The sequence below is a fragment of the Empidonax traillii genome, unplaced genomic scaffold, assembly GCF_003031625.1.
Source record: "Empidonax traillii isolate 1590-97213 ecotype Southwest subspecies unplaced genomic scaffold, ASM303162v1 scaffold52:size1600334, whole genome shotgun sequence".
NCBI lineage: Eukaryota > Metazoa > Chordata > Aves > Passeriformes > Tyrannidae > Empidonax > Empidonax traillii.
The window spans coordinates 903,869-921,964 of record NW_020955245.1 but is presented as its reverse complement, the minus strand read 5'-3'; the positions used below and the strand labels follow the sequence as shown (position 1 = coordinate 921,964).

At 47.1% G+C, this 18,096-nt stretch overlaps 1 protein-coding gene, 1 long non-coding RNA gene and 1 other non-coding gene across 4 annotated transcripts in view; 2 read left to right on the top strand and 1 right to left on the bottom strand.

Moving 5' to 3' along the window:
* The first annotated feature begins 214 nt into the window (after positions 1 to 214).
* On the top strand, positions 215 to 286 carry TRNAQ-CUG. Its single transcript has one exon. It is a non-coding gene; the product is annotated as a tRNA-Gln (tRNA).
* Positions 287 to 4,823: 4,537 nt separating this feature from the next.
* On the bottom strand, positions 4,824 to 18,063 carry LOC114055279. 2 transcript variants are annotated; one of them, XR_003570690.1, is made up of 6 exons: positions 17,426 to 18,063; positions 16,440 to 16,569; positions 14,107 to 14,239; positions 12,163 to 12,309; positions 7,839 to 8,092; positions 4,824 to 6,533 (listed from the first exon to the last, which is right to left on the bottom strand). It is a non-coding gene; the product is annotated as an uncharacterized LOC114055279 (long non-coding RNA). The 2 variants fall into 2 exon arrangements; XR_003570691.1 differs by having other exon boundaries at positions 4,824 to 6,342.
* The window catches only part of DENND4A (DENN domain containing 4A), a 46,181-nt gene continuing 45,708 nt past the window's right edge, over positions 17,624 to 18,096 (top strand). Inside the window, exon 1 of the mRNA XM_027879224.1 lies at positions 17,624 to 17,695. The gene's annotated coding sequence lies outside the window, so the exon portion shown is untranslated. The remainder of the gene's footprint in view (positions 17,696 to 18,096) is intronic.

Here is an 18,096-nt window from a genome sequence, read left to right as displayed (position 1 = left end):
CCGCTTCCGGGGCAGCGGCGCCGCCGCCCGACCGCGCCCGGGGCGGGGCCGCGCCAGCCCCGCGTTACACCGAGCGGGGATCCCGCCCGGCCCGCAGCCCCCCGGCACCGGCACGGCCCGGCACCCGCGGTGGGCGTGGGGGGGTGCGGGGATGCGGGGAATGCGCTGCGGAGGGAAGGCACTAGGCGCGGCCGGGAGGGAGTGGTGATAGAGCGGTTCCATGGTGTAATGGTTAGCACTCTGGACTCTGAATCCAGCGATCCGAGTTCAAATCTCGGTGGAACCTGATCTTTTTTCTACCTGCTCGTCGTTTCGTTTCTTTTCGACCTCACGTGCCCGAAGGATGCATGGACGCCCTCCGAGCTCCCAAGGTTCCTGTTCCCAAACCATGGATGGGCACATTCCGAGTTCCCCGGGCTCCTGTGCCCAAATGATGCCTGGCCACGCTCCAAGCTCCCGAGACTCAGTTCCCAAATTGATGCAAGGGCACGCTCCGAGCTCCACAGGCTCCTGTGCTCAAATGATGTCCACATGCACTCTGAGCTCCTTTAGACCCCTTCACACAGAGGTGTAACAACCACACCTCGCATCACCTCTTGCCCGGTGCCCACCAGCCCATGCCTGGGCACAGTGTGGGTGCCCTTCTCCCACCTCCATGGACAGGCGATGACTTCACCCCAAAGCCATCCACAGCCACAGGGCAGCTTGGCGTGGTTTGGCAGGAGGGCCCCAGGTCTCACAGATCCTTCCTATGAACTGGTCTGAGAGGGGCATGTGAAAGCAATGGAGCTCGTGGTGGAGGTGTCAGAGCTCTTTCAGCTCGTGAGGTGTAAAGCGGCTGCAGCCACAGGCCCTTTCCCCACTGCCTACCCTGCCCTGGTCACCCTTGCGTGCCCCTGTGCCATGGGAGACACCAGCTTTGTCATCAGCTTCCCTTGGCACGGGCTTGAGACCTAAAAAGCAGAGGATAAAAATAGCGCTCGCATCCAGATGATTAAACCAAATCCCTGCAAAATGCTCTTTTCCCACCAGGCTGCCGTCAGCAGCAGCATGTTTGCCGTGGCTGCACTCAGTGGCTATGTCATCACCCCTGTGCGTGCAAAGTAACCCCCGGGCACGGGCAGCAGTGCTGGGCATCAGTTACCGTCTGCTGGAAGGATAACGAGCCAGAACGTGATCCTCTGCTTTAAAAATAAATAGTTCATGCTGCCTCAGAGCCTCTGAGAGGGGAAAACAAAGCATTAATAACGGAGTGTTTCCCACCACAGGAGCACAGCCTGAGAGATTGGAGCATCGGAGTCCAGGCTCACATCCTGCCATCAGCCCCCAGCGAGCCCAGGCAGGTCATGCTCCTCCAGCTCCTCACAGGGGCACAAAACTCAACAAGCACTCAGGGCTTCACATCCCCAGGGCTCTGTTCCCTGTGTCCTGTGGGAATAAAAGCACGTGCCAGTTCCCATAAGGGCACTGTGAGGCCTTGGCCGAGCAGAGAGCGCTCTGGTAGCGTAGCAGCAAGGTGGTCTCTGTGCTCTTTGGATTCGTCCTTTTTGTCTCCAGATAAACCCAGAACACCCAAAGTCTTGAGTGCGAAAGTGCCCATCCAGCTTCTGCCGCCCTTCTCATTCCTACAGCATCGAGAAGCACATTAAATGGATAATGGGTACTTGTCTGAGGAGAGGCTGGGGTGTATTTATAACTCAGGAGTTCAGGTTTCCATCTCACATCCTATTTGCACTTCTCCATTGAACTTCCTTGCTAAAAAGCTATTAATTTTCACTTGATGCTTCTCAGACCTGGTTTCATCCTCCAGAATTGCTATTAGTGCTAAAAACACTTAAAAATGACAAAGACAAACTATTTTTAGTTGTCCTCCTGCAAGAGCTGTTCTCCTTTCCTCGTTCAGGATTTCGCTGGTGAGCCTGGAAACACCCTTCATTTACATTTTTTGTGTGCGTAAGCGTTACTTCCTCTTGCACCAAATTGCAGATGTTCCTCATCTGGAAGCGGCACGTCCTGTGCAGGACATCAGGGCACAGAGTGAGGGCAGTGGCTCTTCTGCCTGAGCTAAAAATCACAGTCCCCATGTTGCTGCACCGCTGTCACTTGTTGAACATCAGCCATTACGAGGCAGAGGCATTTTTACCAATCCTTTTTACCAAAAACATGGACATTTGTGCAGATTGCCATGTAGCTGAGAAGCAGTGGGGGCTGTTTCTAGCTAAGCCTGTTTAAATGCATTTGCTCATTTAAAATCAGGTTTTTCATGGTGAAAACTGAAAGAGCTCTGTGTCTAAACAAGAATCAACAGAGCAGAGCATGAGGAGAGCGCTGGACTAGCAGGGAGCTCCAGAAATTAAAGTCTTATATCCTGGTCAGTCCTGGGTTAATTTTGTTGCTGTTCAAGCCCCAGATGAGAACAGCCAAACCCTCAGCAAATGTCACTCTCAGCACAGGCTGGTTTTTGGCTGCTCTGCTCTTTCTTTGTGTCCCCTCCTGGAACGAGCAGGGATGGGGAGCGGGATGGGATGGGATGGCCCAGGACACCTGCCGTGCACATGAAACATGGCCAAAAAGCAGAGGTCAGGCCTGAAAGAACAGAGGGCTCTGTGCTCTCTGACTGACAGCTTTTAATGGGAGAACAGTCACTCAGCACTGGCATTTCTGCTGCGTTAATTCCATTAGTGTCACCCTTGAGGGAACACTAAATTCACAGCAAACCTTGAATTAGCACACTCCCGTAATTCCTAACTTAGGCAGAACCATTTGCAGAGGCAGCACGTTCCAAGCAACTGGAGCAGAGACAAGGAATGATACTCAGCTGGGCCTTGGATGTTCAATTAAGAGAAGAAAAGCAGCAGAGGTCACACTCCTAACTGCGTATTTATGGCTCTGTTCTGGAAATTCATCTGGAGCTGCCAAAAGGGCCCAGCACCATTAACGTGCAGATGTGTGTCAGGGCTCCCAGCCCCGGCTGCCCAGCCCCAGGCACTGTGGGCAGGCTCTCCCTGCACCTGATTTTCATTTCAAGTCTCCCACTCCCCTCCTCCCACCACCTCCTGAGAGCCCGAGAGAAATCCTGGCCTAATAAAGTGGAAAATCTGCCACCATCTCCGATGGCTGTAGCATTGCCACAACAAGGTCAAGCTGTTTTTGCAGAGCAAACACAACTGGTGTTTGACAAGTGGAAGAATGTGAAACAGGGATGGCTGGTATTTGTTGCTGGTCCCAGCTTTTTCAGGCTTGGAAATCCCTGCCCAGACTTTGTCAAGCCCATCGCTCTGCAGAGCTCAGGGGAAGGTTGGGAATTGGAAATCGCAATAATTCAAAACTGTCCTTGAATGGCTGCTGACCCAAATTCCTGTTTTCCAGATGAAAGCAGCCCCTGGTTTCCCTGGGGCAGAAAGCAGGAAGGACAAAAGCAAAACCCCAGAACCTACTCTGTTTTATCAGAGGAGAAATATTTCCTAAGGGGAAAATCCAATCAATACTTTGCAATTTCCTAACAATCCATGAATCATTGCAATTATGCAGAGATAATTCAAGCTTTCCAATCCAGCTGCTAAATTAGACAAAAGCATACTCTTTGCACACTCTACCCCCAATTTGACACATCAGTCAGGAAAAAAACTCTTCAAATATAAAATCCATGCACAGAAATAAAAAAACCACAACACTCTTTTAAAACCGTAGACCAAATTAAAGGGTCTACAACGTGCAAGGAATTCTATTTTTCAGGTGATTTCATGCCACAGGTAGGAGCAATGAAAATACCCAATAGGAATTTTTCTGCTGATAGCTCACCTGAATTCCACCACCTCCAGCTCTAAGAAGAAAAGATATAAGATGAAATAGACCAAACCAAAATTAATTTCTAAATCAGCCTTTGCTTTCCTAACCTTCAAGTTGAAATTTAATAAAAGACCCGGATCTGAACAGGGACCGATCCAAAATCAAACCTCATCCTGGTTTTGCTGTTCTTTAGGGGTCTTGGCAGCACTGAGGAAAGAGTGGGAAGGGAGCAGGACAATCAACCATCTTCTGGAGACATTCTTCACTGGGACAATATTATGGAATAAGCAGAAAGGAAGGGAAGTTCTCAATGTGCTTTGGGAAGAGGAATTGAGTGCAGGCCTCTGTGACTTGGTGTTCCTTGTGCTGACTGTCAAATGAAGCCTTCAGTCTCCTGCACCCATTTGGGACTCAACACTCATCTCTTTGTCTGCGTCTGCTGCCTCCGGAGACATCCCAGCGAGACAGCACTGGCAGCCCCAGGATAATTGCTGGCCAGGATATCATTTCATAGAATCATCACTCCAAATCTCCTTCCTCTTGCACACCCTGCCACAGGGGGTTATTTCCTATCCAGGGTCACAGTCTGCTGGATGGTGGTGTTGGTACCAGACAAACACAGCGACAGCAGCGCAGCCATCGTCACGTGGCCCATCATCCTCGAGTTTGGATCCAAAAGCCCGGCCCTGGGGAGTGAAGAAGGCAGTTTGGCTTCTGTGGCCAAGTCATTCTCTGCTGAAACAACCAGCAGAGCTGCCTGGCTGTGCTCAGCACGGAGATGTTGTGAAGCTGCACGATGGTACAGGGAGCCAGGCTGAGACTGTAGAACTCTGCTCATTAAGATCATTAGAGAGCTGTCAGATGGAACAACTGGGATGGCTTTGATCTGGCAGAATACCCTTCCTCCTGTTCCCAGACCTTGGGAACCATCCAGTCCTCCACAATTTTTTTTCTTTTTCCAAGTCATGCAAACAATACCCTTCGGGTTTTTTATAGGTTGCAATAATTTTTCCAGGAAAACTGGAAGCTGTAACAGCTATAACAAGACTAATTTATTAAATAGAAACTCTGATATTTCAATGATTCCTCCATAAATATATTCACAGTTGGTTTTGCCAAGAAAATGACAAAATGTTTCTGATAATCCCAAAGATATTCTCCATAAATCCACTAGGTGTCCTACTGTTTTCGAGCAATTAGGCTCCAGGTTTGTTTGGGTTCTTTCCTTAGTTTTGCCGGTGAGGAATTAGTTTGAGGCTTTAGTGGAATTAGGTCTGGGTTAGCAGGTTGAAGGGACGTGTACGTGTGGTTTGTGGGACACAGCAGGACATCCGGCTCACGGCGGCCGCTCTGCTGGCAAATGCCACTAATGCTTCCCACAGAGACCAACTCAAGGTTAGAGGCTGGAAGAGAAAAGGGAAAAGAATCTGCCTTCCTCTCTTGGGAATGCTAAACAAGATCCAGCCGAGCCAAATCCTCTTTTCAGTCAACCTTGGCCATCTATTTATAGAACTGCTAAGGCGAGCCCAACGCTGACCTCAGAGGTGGTGGCAGCACATGTTTAACCTTCATCAGAGCTGCTCTGCACAGGCTGCAGTTGTGACATTCCTGGTCATTGCTCCACTCCCTGATGGGTGTCCCACTGCTTGCCAAGGGCCAGCACGGCGCCCGCTCACGAGGTGTCCTGTCACTCCCAACGACGAGGGCATGTCAAATGCATACCAAGGAAAGCAAGCTGAGAAACAGCCAAAGGGGAATTTTCCCATCTCAGAAAATACTTGAGGTGGAGTGTGGCCATTGGAGAGTGGCCAGGTGCTTCGCTGTACCCTCGTTGCCTGGCCTGGAGCACACACACACCGTATCCATCGTGCCATCCGGGACATCCCTCAGCCACCCTGGGGTTTGGTGCTTGCACTGAGCCCCCAGCACGGCAGGCTGGAATTCTCTGAACAGCCATCTCCCACACATTGGAAAAACAGCTTTCATTCTTCCAGCGTTTTTCAGTGCTCAGAAGCGCGATGGATCAGAGAGGGACAACTGCAGGGTGGTGTTTATGGTCTTGTCACTGAAGCACAAATCACATGCTGTGCAGTCCCTCCAGCCTTGCCCTCCTGAGCAGTGGTTGTTCCATTGGCAAACGCCCCCCCGTTCACTCTCATTTCACAGGGCTGCCCCAGCTTGAATCTCCCCCACATCTACGTGAGGCAAGGGAGGAGAAAATCAGTTTTGTTTCCTGTTTAGCAAATGCCAGGGGCAAAGATGCTCTCAAACAGTGAGATTCTCTCCTTTTCCAGTAGGTGCTTCACGGCCAGCAGTCCTGCCCAGGGCTATTGGCTGTGCAAACAGGCACTGGGCAAGGTGTCAGCACCGGTTTAATCACAAGCTGCACGGGGAAATCAGAGGGGGAACAAGAGCCTCCTGTCCTTGGCCCGCCAGGATTCCTTGCCATCAGGCACTGTGCATCCCGAGCATCTGTCCTGTGCCATGTGTCACTGCGCTGCCTCTACTCCTTGCCATTTGTGCTGAAGGTATGACAGACATTTTCCTGACAACCTGCAAGAAGGAAAGGATCTTCCTCAGCGTGGCTCCACGGGCACCTGCTGCAGCTCCACGCAGCGTGCACCATGTGTGGCTGAGAGGGGGTTTCACCTGGTGCAGCGTTGCGTTTGCTGAGCCACAGAACAAACACCTCCAGCCCTGCCACGATTCAGAGCATCGTGTGTGGGAGCCATCTGGTCCCGTAGCTGAAGGAGCAAATGCAAAATCTGATGAAAGCACAAACAGTCACAACGAGAGAGACTGAAAAGAGGTGTTGATATTCCAAGCAGGAGTCTCCTTCCGTGGGGGGTAATCTCATCATGTGTTGTCTCTCTCCTGCTCCTTCTTCTGGAAAGCTGCTGTCAGGCAGGTTGCACTCTCAGCTCTGTGAGTACAGTCACCTTTGGGATGCTAAAAATATGTTTCATGTGCTTGAGCAAACCTCCTGAGACAAGAGTTTTCTCAGCAGCCAGCTGTGCAGTGAGCAAGATGTGCAAGCTGCTTTGGAGCACAGCACATTTCACGGAGCTTGGATTGATCCAGAGCTCTGGCTGGGTTAAAATGTGCTCTCGATTAGGATTAGTCGCTAATATTTTCTCACTGCTGGGCAGAATTACAGCTCATGGCTGTGACAGACTGAAAGGAGTTCCTCCTCAGCTGGCCTAGCTGTTCCCAGCCCTGAAGCAGAGATGAATTTTGGGGAGACTGGAGCACTGGGGGACCAACAGGGAACTTGGTGCAGTGGGTAAAGTTTAGGATGGCTTGGATTTGTGTCTAACTCGTCCAGGATACTGGGTTACTAAAACTGGCTCCATTGGATTTTGGAGCCAGTCTGGGTTTGGCCCATTCTGGCCCTGGTTTCTGATGTTTGAAGGGCACAGGGAAGGCAGACAGGAGATGCCTATTTTAGTACATCTCTGCAGGGAATGCACACGTTTCAGACAGGTACACATTTGTTTCCTCTGACACCAAATTAATGGGAATTGATGTATTGATTCTGCAATTCTCCTAAAAATTGCTTCAGGTTTTGGCCTGTTTCCAAGCTGGCTAAATGCAATGTGCACACAGTTCAGGACATATATTTAATTATTCTAATATTAATACAGTTTAATAAATTAAGTTCCCTGTGAAAACCAGAAGATAATAGGATTGAGAGCAGAAAGACAAATGTATTCTAGGCTGCATCCCCAGCGTGGGCAGCAGGTCAAGGGAGGGGATTGCCCACAGGTTGCCCAGAGAAGCTGTGGCTGCCCCTGGATCCCTGCAAGTGTCCAAGGCCAGGTTGGATGGGCCTTGGAGCAACCTGGGCTAGTGGAAAGTGTCCCTGCCCATGACAGGGGCTTGGAACTGGATGATCTTTAAAGAGTCTTCCAACCCAAACCATTCTGGGATTCTACGACTCTATTAGACAACAATAACCTGATCAGTCATTTGTCGCTCTCAAGGGTTACATCTCCTGTATTTATGAATATCCCCACATTTAACTAACTAAATACTGTCAAAGTACCCACCTTATGTACTGTATTTGTAGACTGTGGGAGCATCTCTGTGCCATGGAGGCTCCTGGTCCCAGAAGGAGAATGTATCTTGTATTAGGAATGGAGTAAGAGTCTTGCATTTTCTTCTTTGATCACTGTGGCTCTGCTTTTATGATCTCACCAGGAAAGTTACTTGATGTTTCTATATTTTGAGTGTCAGCATGGCTCCTGCAAATGTTTGAAGTCATCCTTGTGCTTCATTTATTTTCCAGCAAACCAGCATCCATCTGCAGTTTAAGAATAGAACATACAAAAAACCCTGCATAAAACTCCAAAGCACAGAGCACAGAATTTCTGGGCAAAATTCCCTTCTCACCTACACTTTCCTAACTCTGGAGTACTATCTTCATATTTCTCGTTGTTGCTCTGAACCCCACTTTCATCTCACGGTGTCAGACCCAAAGGATCTGCCATGCATGGCGAGATCCGATTTCATCACAACTGTTGCAATACCCCAGACAAAATTACAATCTCAGAGGAAGTACAGAAAGATGATGCCATGGGCCTCAATATCCTAAAAATACGCTGCTGTCAGTGGTTCCCTGTTAGAAGTTTTCCACACAAATGAAAATCCTACGGTGGTGGTGAACTGCTGAACCACGTGGAGCAGAGACTTTCTCCACTCACACACGCAGAGAACCTGCCCGTTTTGGCTGAGCTGCCTTTTAAACCAGCGCGTTCGAGAGCTCTTTCTTTAAACAAAGACACGCTTTGCTCTACATTGTTTGGTGTTTATTTTGTATAACTCTGTTCCTTGGCTGTCCATGCTATAGAAATGCTGGTAAGCTCCAAGAAGACAGATTGCCTGGGCTGGGAGCCCCAGCCCTGCTCCAGGGAAGCACACGGCTTCCTCACCACGATTAGGATGATTATAATTGCTATTCAGTATATGGGGCAATTGTTTTTGGTGTTTAAAACAGGACAAAACAAAACAAAACAAAGCAGGTTTGGAAAGGGAAACAGAACACAAGAAAAAAAAAAAAGTTGTTAATAGGAAGTGGTTGACCATCAGGAAGTAACTCCATATGCAGACCCTGCTATCCGGCCTTTCCAGTCATCAGAAAATGGAAACAAAAAACCGCCTTTTAACATCCCAAAGGCCCTTTAGGAAGCAGTGCACCTCCCTTTCAGTAGGTGTAACGTTTTACATCTCCTGTCCAACAGCTGTTGGTGCCAAAGGCCTAGTGAGCAGGCCGTGGAACGCAGAGCCTGACGTTCTGCGGCAGTCGCTGGAGGCAGAACCATCTCAAGCTGCAGCAGATGCTCCCCGGCTTCCTGTGTGCCCATCAGCCTCACAGAGGCACCTCGCTGGGCGTTGCTGTGCCCGGGGTGACTGCGGAGATGCCACGCAGGCCGTGCAGGGCCGATCCCTGGCGCCATCGGTTGGGACGGATCGAGCGAACGTTGCGGCTTCTGAGAACTCGCTGGCGTTTTCCACGTGCGCGTGAGTCACTGCCCCACACAGCGAGGAAGTGGCAGGGCACAAAATCACTTCAGAAATGCCTGTCTGAGGTGAGGGTGTCAGTCTGGCTTCCGTGTGTTCATGTTTTATACGTTGTTTCTACTACACCACATAAATCCTACCAACTGTATCCCTCCAAAGCCTGGAATATGCTCCAGAAGAGAGTTCTTAACCATCAGTTTAAATACCACTTCCACTAAACATTTTTCCTTGCTGTTTTAATTCCTGTTTGTGTTCATTATGAGCTCCTGTAAATTATAACTTTGATATGACTGATTATCTGCAAGTGTTAGAACAGTGCTCAGTCTATTTTAGGGCTCTGAGATAGTTTAATGAGACTGATTTTTACACTGATGCATTTAAATTAATATGCATTCCCAGTGCAGGCAAGACCCAGGGCAATTAAGTTTATTACTTAATAGACAGGATTGCTTTTCCTCCATGAAATAGAAGAAATAAAGGAATTTACTTCATATAAAATCTAGCACAGATGTTTTGCTTCAACAGTGACAGAAAAGGGTGGTTTTGGAATGGTTCCTCTGCCCATGCTGAAACTGAAAACCAAAAGTGACAGCTCTGACTTACCACTGATAGAAATGGTTATAGATATTCCCATGGGAAACAAAAGGTTTCAGAGGAACAGTGGCTCTGTTGGTGTTTGCCACACAACACTATCAGGGAAAAAGGTAAACATTATTGCCACTTTTAAATTGTTGATAGCATTGCAAATCCCTGCTGACCTGGAAAATGCCAACAGTGGGCACTGTGATCCCTGGAGTATTCCTTCTAGGGGTGATAATCTGTGTATTCCAACTTTTTTATGGCCCATGTTCCGGGAGGAACTGAAGCCCTTTGGGACAACTGGTTCCAGGGGAAGTAGGTGTGGATACTCCCCTGAGAAAATGAGCTTCCATATGAAAGCTGTGGACTCAAAATTCAGTCACCTTCCTGTCCCTAAAGGCGAGCAAAAACAAGACAGTGCATGAAAGAAAAAAAAAAGAAGTTGTTGAAATCAGGATATGAGGGACTTTATGCAAAGGACAGACTTGCAGGCAAAGGTGGATCTGATGAATGCAGCGATGGAAACTGCCTGAGGCTTCCGGGAAAACACCACGGGTACGAAGCTGAAAGAGGAAAATGGGGAGAAAGGGGACCCAGGGATCAAACTCGGATGAATTGGGAATGTGGAGGAGGTGAGCACAGTTCTTTGGGTGAGTTCCTGGAAGGGATGCAGTAAATGTATTAAACCAGCAACGTATTGGCACTTGACTGGGTAAGGGAGATTTTGTTTGAAGTATTTGAAAATTGAGGTCAGTACTTACATTTAGACTGTAAGGGGGTAGCACAGTTGGAAGCAGGATGGATGAGAAGGCTTAACAGGGCTTCATTGTAGTCAAATTAATTCAGTTTAAATAATTAATTCTCTTTTAAATTGACTCCACTCTGCACACTTGACATTTTGGAAAAGCTGCCATTGCTTGGCCTTCTGGTAAATGGTTTTGCATCTGTTTTCCATTGTTTCCCTCTTGAAAAACAAATCCTTGTCACTAACAGGAACCATCAGCAGCATGGAACAAATTGACTTGCCAAGGACATTTCCTCCAATTCCATTATTTATACTGGAAGTATTTTTGTTGTATCGGGAGTCAGACAGTGGTTTTCAAAAATTGCCATTTATTAAGGTAGTTTTTTACTGTGTTATGAGTCAAATTCAAACGTGGTTATGTGAATTACTTTCTTTGCATGAACATTTGGTCACACTTTTCTCAAGGAGGTGACGAAGCAGTTTAATTAACCGTTAATTCACAGTTCTCTCTGCCCACCTGGTTTTGTAGAGCCCCTTACTGTTGCAGCAGAGGATCTGCCCCAGGTATGAACCACACCAGACACATCACTGCTCTCAGCACACTGATTTTGAGCCTCAAGTGGCTGAGATGGAGTGGACCCATAATATTATTTGGCACAAATTGGGTTAAACAAATAGGGTTTGTATTTTACTCTCAAGGTGATTTGGTTTGTGTTTGCTCCCGTATCCTTTCTCAGCTGCAGGTTGTGGACCAGTTGCTGAGGCAGTGTTCATCTCCTCTAACCCCCAAGCGGCAGTGATACATGGCAAAGGAACACAACCATTAATTTGGGGGGGTCTGATGAGTTTGGGGGTAAGCTGGAGCCAACTGTCAGAGAGCTCAGCCAAGGGCAGAGCCTGGGCTGACCTGATTTCCCGTGACTCACCGGGCAGATTTCATGTTGTCACTCTGTTTTGCCGGTTTCTCAGCAGTTGCTCACACGCTCAGCAAGGACAGTCTCACCTGACCGAATCAATAGATGAGCAGTGAGGAGCCAATATAATACAAGATAATATTGTAATAATAGAAGGGAACATTCCAAAGCAGTTACAGGAGGATTTCAGATAATTAGGAGAGGAGTTGGGCAGCGATACAGATTTTAAAAGTACCCGAGATAAAATAACAGATACTAAAAATATCTGTATTGAGATGAAATCCTCGTGACTCAGTTCTTGAGCCAACCCCCATTCTCTAGGAATTAGTAAGATAATCATGCAAACAGGGGAGATCGTGCTCTGTCACCTTGCTCTGGGCTTACACTTCCACTTCAAAGACACATCTTAGGCTGAAAAAGGACAGACTCGGGTCTGAATTTTCAGGGGAATTGCAGTTTTTTAAAGTATGTTCTGTAGCTTTTTTAAAAACTGGTGGCTTTATCTCTACCTAGAAAAAGTTGAATAGTGAACGCTCTGGGTCTTGAAAGGCAAAAGCAGTGACAGCAGGACCCGAGACATGTTCTTTGTATCAACCAGAACATAAATTTAAATACCTGGGACTCTGTAGGTAATAGCTGAGGAGTGATGAATCCAGCTTGCAAACAGAAACATGAAAGTGCCATTTCTTCTTCTCTTTTTTTTTTCCATTCTGCTCAATGTGTTTCCTGACTAGACGCATAACTTCGAAAGTACTGGAAGTCCTGTAAGTATTTAAAGTATTTTGAAAGAAATGAGTATTTTGAAAAGGATTTTGACTCGCTGTGGAGTTTCAGAAAAGCAGGAATCTGTGTTAGGACAACACCAGCTACAGTGTGGGTCAGATTTCCAGTGCAGATGTGTCAGAAGCATTTTCTTGGAAGCTCTCCATGACAGTCAGTGAGAAGAGTGACCCAATGTTTTCCCACTGTACAAAATAACCGTTCTGTTTGATGATGTCATGTGTTTCCACAGCCCAGGCCTGTTTAAGCTTGTTTGGGAGCAGCGACTTCTTCTCTCAGAACACTCTCAAACAGGGAGTCTAGCAAATCTCTTTGGTACATCTTGACTGATCTCAATCAGTTTTCGGAATTTTAATCATCTGGGTTTATTTCCAGATAATGACTATTTATGTAAATGAGATGCCTCATAAATAAATATGGAAATCATTCCATAACATTAATTATAGGCTTTATGGTTCAAACACTTAACATACTAAATGGTGCTGTGGATTGTCTTTAAGTTTATGGACTTAGTTACTTTGTTATTATATTTTAACTTGACTTACATATATTGGACTGTGTTTCCTGAGCTAAAAGAGGCTGCGCAATGTGCCTGGATGTATCAAAGGGTATCGAAGGACCACAAAAATCAAAGCGCATCATACACTGGAAGTAGCAAATGGAACCCAGATTCCAGACTGTTTTTGTTTAAGAATCAAATAAATTAGTTTTACTTGGAGAATCTCAGCTTAAGTGTTGTTAGCCATTTACTCAAAAATGAGATAGTTCTAAATTAATTATAATCCTTTGCACTTCTATTGCCGCTTCTCTTGAGAATCTCAATAGTGTTCTACAAACATTAATTAAACCTAATAGTACTCCTGAGAAGTGGTTAACTGACAGATACACTTCACCCCTCATGATATAAGTGAACTCCAGAACAACACACAAAAAACTTTGAACAGCAGGACTACACAAGAGTTTAGAGCCTGCAGTGAGTAGGGAATGTTTAGGTAAGCGGGATGCGATTGCTTGGCCTGGGCGGGATTCGAAGATAAATAAAAGTGCAAACAATGAGGAACTGAGATTTCTAGTGAAGGAAAGCCGGTTTTTATGTGATGTGAGATGAGAGGAGATACCACAGCACCACAGTGTCACGTGGGGTGGCTCTGGGTGGTGAACTGGACTGATTCACAGGAAAACTGCTATTTGCAGAAATCACCTCCAGATGGGCCAAAGAGCAGGAGCCCACATGGAACCTTTAAGGCTGATGCCTGAACAGCAGGGACAGCAGTTAAGTCCTTCTCTCACCCGAGGGTACAGGAGCTGCTGAAAATAGCAGCAAACCAGCAGTATCAATGTGTACCCTGCCAGCCCCAGCCTGTTGTGTTTGCTGGAGGATCTGCATGCACAATTTCCTTCCTGATATTACTCCACAAAGGGCAGCTTTTGTTATCTTGCTCTACTGATGACAGCAACACTTAGAACAGGTTAGTGCTGGCACACACAGCGAGCTGGCTTTGGTAGATGCATTAGGGCTTGGACTATCCTCAAGCAACCCTCCTGCTGTCCCGTTCCCACAAAATGTGCCGCAAATCTTTGTCTCGGAGCTTCCAGGGCCTCTGGGAAGAGCCATTCCAGAACATGCTCCAGCTGTGCACAGTTACTTGCCTGCTAACAACAGGACAGGAGGTATGGCATCACCTGCTTGATCCCCTAACCCGCAGCAACACAGCAAGGCACAAAATTTAACTGTTTTCTGCCCGGTTAATCCCAAAGGCTGTCCCCTGGGGCTCTTACCATTCCATCTTTGAGAGCTGCTCCATCCTGCAGTGCCTTGTGAGTAGTTTTAGCAGTTGCTGAGGGAAACTTTATGATGCACAGTCTGAATCCTCAGATGCACACTCTGAAATCCTGAGGAAGCCAATCGGCGCTGGGAAGTGGAATGGTAATGAGTCCACATCAGAATTTTATTTCCAGAAATGGCTTGGAAGCAGTTGGATCTCCTCCTCGGATACATTTTCTTTCCTTTTTGTTTCCCAGCATCTCTGTGCTTCTGGGACCACAAACTCTCACACAAATATTGGCAACACATCCAGTCTACCTGGTGGAGAAAGAATCTCATTTTATCCGAGCGGAACGCCGAAACAATGCAATCAGACAATCAGACTTTATCCTTCCTCATATACAGTAACATTCTTAATTGCATTTGTGAACTGTAATTCGTGACATACACGACTCTGATGCCTGATGAACTGAATGCCTCTGCTGAGTTCAGTGGCCTTTGGATCAGACCCTGTGTTTGCTCCATTTCCCCATATTTTTAGCTGCTTCAGTAAATTCTTTACCTAGAGAAAGGTCTGAAACTTCTTTTTTCCCCCCCATACATGCATGATAACTCTACTGCCTGTTTTATAATTTATAGCCAGTAGTTTCCCTGGAGTGCAAAAAGGCTTTTCAGAAATACTACACTTGAATCAGTAAAAGGAAGGGTAACTGCACTGTGGTACTGCAGCATCATAATATTTAAATACTTTATTACTTCATAATCTGTCCTAGAATTTAATCATTCCGAGCAGGGACAGTCTCTTTATGTCAAAAGGGAGAAGTTCCAGATTTTCAAATATGCATATATTAAAAGAGCCCATGAAGATGTTGCCTCATTTCCAGTGTGATCCCAGCTTGCCAAAGGCTCCATTTCAGTGCACAACCCTCCGGATGCAGATCCATTACTGCACCATAAAGTGGCTTACTGGACAGGGGAAGGCAATTCATCCTCTGAAAGGCAGAGTCTTGTTTGGCCAGTTATTGGGTTTACAATAATCCATTCTCATTATCTTTATGGTTATTTTTACCAAGGTTACAGATAGGTCTATCTGAAAGACACTCTGTTGGATTCTCTTGGAGCCTCATCTTTCCCCCCGTGGATGTAAATGAGCAGTGCACACAGCACAGCCAAGTGAGTTCAAAAAGAATAAAACTGGTCAGAAAGTGAACAGATTAAGCTCCAAATTGCACACTTAATGAAACTGAAATCATTTTGCCTATGGAATCCAGCCTCTGCCAGGAAAAACTGGGAAGAGTAATAGCTGCCTTTTTTTTTTTTTTTTTTCTTTAAAGCCTCGTGAATTATAAATCATCACATCTCACAATCCTGGGACACAGTCAATTACAACCATGTCCTGGGACAAGAAAGTCCTCCATTCTATTCCTGGCTCTGTCACTGACCATCTGCCACTTGTCCTCTGCCTTGCTGGAGTTTACCCATGTGTAAAACACACTTAAAATAAGCTAAACAATACTCCGAAAATTACACGAGTGCCACAAGCTAGAAATTTGGGGTTGTAACATGGAAAAAAATGGTTCTGCGGTTGCCAGTCCGTAGAAAACCAGCGTGTCTCGCTGGCTGCACTCCGGGGGAGGCTAAATCTGGCTGCCAGGGCTCCACCCTGCACTTGAGAGGCAGCAGAATCCCACAGGAACGCCTGGTGTCAGCCCACCTGCACTGCGTGCAGTTGTTAACTAGTTTAATTAACTCACTACGCACAACAAGGATCTGATCCAACATGGACTGGAAGATCCAACAGCAAGAATTCTGCTGACTTCATGATCTCGGGGTCGGTCTCCTCGTGCATGTAGAGACCACTGCCCAGAGGTCCTGAAAAATCTCTGGGAAGGGAAAGGCTTTGTTTGACTGACACAGAGACACATCTCTGTGCACTGAGCCTGGCAGGAGCTGGGCAAGCAGTAAATCTGTCCCTGCCTGTACAGTAGCACTATTCACTGGTGCTGCTCTTTACTCACAAATAAATACAGCAACTACAGCCATGATTCTTCACAGACCCTTTCTCACGTGGTTTCAGATGAGCCCCTAATGTGGAAAATTGATGACAAGCTACGCAGGAAAGCTCCGTGGCGAGATTTGTTAGGAAAGGTGACTTGACAAAGGTGGTGACAAGCTAATAATGAAATGGAACATTGCAATTAAATGTGCTGGTGGGGATGAAAGTGTGCCAGAGCTGAGAGCGTGAGCAGCAGGTAGGTCAGGGAGAGAAAGCAGCAGAGGCTTGATGGAATCAGGTGGGAAGGAGGGGGAGATGTAAGAACAAGAAAGACAGGACAGAGATAAGCACTGTTGGCAGGGATGGCAGCATTTGGGCAGAAACTCCTTTGGTGTTTGTGTCAGGCCCTGCACAGCGAGATCCCCGTCCTTGACCGCAGTTTGTTGACCTCGACACAATGTGTAATTAAGTGCAGATAATCCTAGAAGGACAGAAATGATAGAGGGAAATAAATCAAGAGCAAATCAAAGACATCTACAAAAAATTCTACCTATAAAATTATGTAGTAAAATTATTAGTATGAAAACTGCCACGGAACATTTAAGAACTTTGTTTCTCTAAAACGAAAGTTTCCATTAGGAATAGTCAAGAATATTTTCATGGCTGTGAACTCAAAGCCTGCAAAGCGAACTATTCATACATCAGACCAGGGATTTTGCCTCAGTACAACAGCAGCTGAAACAATACTCTTAGAAGTAGGAGCATACCCATTAATCTTGGGTGTTAACGCTGAAGCCTAAAAATTATGCCCACGTGAAAAATGAGCAAGGGCAGAGACAAAAGAACACTTTGCATGCCAAAATTACTATGACAAGCCAGAAGATGGACATCACCATCGTTATTTATGTGAAAAGCGTTTCCAGGATTAAAACATAGCATCTGGAAACATTTCTGCTGGCACATTAAATAATTTGATTGGCTTGTGTCAGCTGTGGCGTTTCCTACCTGAGGGGTAGGAGGAGCAGCATTTCTGCTATAAACAACCAAATTAATAAAAGCATGTGAGGGGAAAAAAAGCCCTATTTTATACTTTTTTTTTGGCTTTTATATTCTTCTATCTGGTCAGATTTTTCAGAGGGACGAGGTAAACCAACACAGTAGGTTTGAACATATTCACAGACAAATTCAGAATTTCATATGGATCGTGTGTCTTTATGATGAGCCACATCTAAACCCTCAAGCCAAACATCCAGAACGGAGGGAAGCTTGACTTTAAACCCAAAATTGTATGGTCAGAGCCTATCCCTAAACATCACTTTGGTATAAAATTTGGATACTCAGGGTTGCAGATGCCAGAAAAGCAATATTCCTGTGCTGGTACAGGCAGGAGGACTCGTTCTGTAGCGCTCAGCAACATCTTGACGCGCTGCACTAATCTTAGCTGCTCGCTCTTAAAAGATTATTTTTGTCCCGGGTTCTTTTTCTAGTCTTTGATGCAACAGCCTGCTGCGGGTTACATCAAGCCTGCAGAAAATCCCTCGGTTTTCTCATCCCTTGTTTTCCAGACAGCCGGCACCTCCTCCGGGTCCAGGCGACGGGCGCCGCAGGTGAGCCAAATCCCGGCCTATTTGGGCTGGAGATTAATTTCTGTTTAAACCAAAGGTGCCGTTTGGATTAGAGGGCTGACGTGGGGGGAGTTCTGCGGTCTGCGCGTTGCGTTTTAGGCGCTTCCATCGAGGGCGCCCCGCTCCCCCCTCACGGATCGGAACCGCCGGCGCCGCGCTCCGTGAGGGGGAAGGCGGGAGCGGCCGGACCCGCGGCGTGAGGGGAAAGGCGGGAGCGGCGGGGCCGCGGCGTGAGGGGGAGCCCTGAGAAGGCAGCGGGAGCCGGGGACCGGCGGGGCACGGCCGCCTCCCCCTCAAGGAGCGGCGGGACCCGCGCCCGCCCCGCCGCGCTCCAGAGTCAGCGCCCGCCTCCCCCGCCCCGTGACAGCCAAGATGGCGGCGGA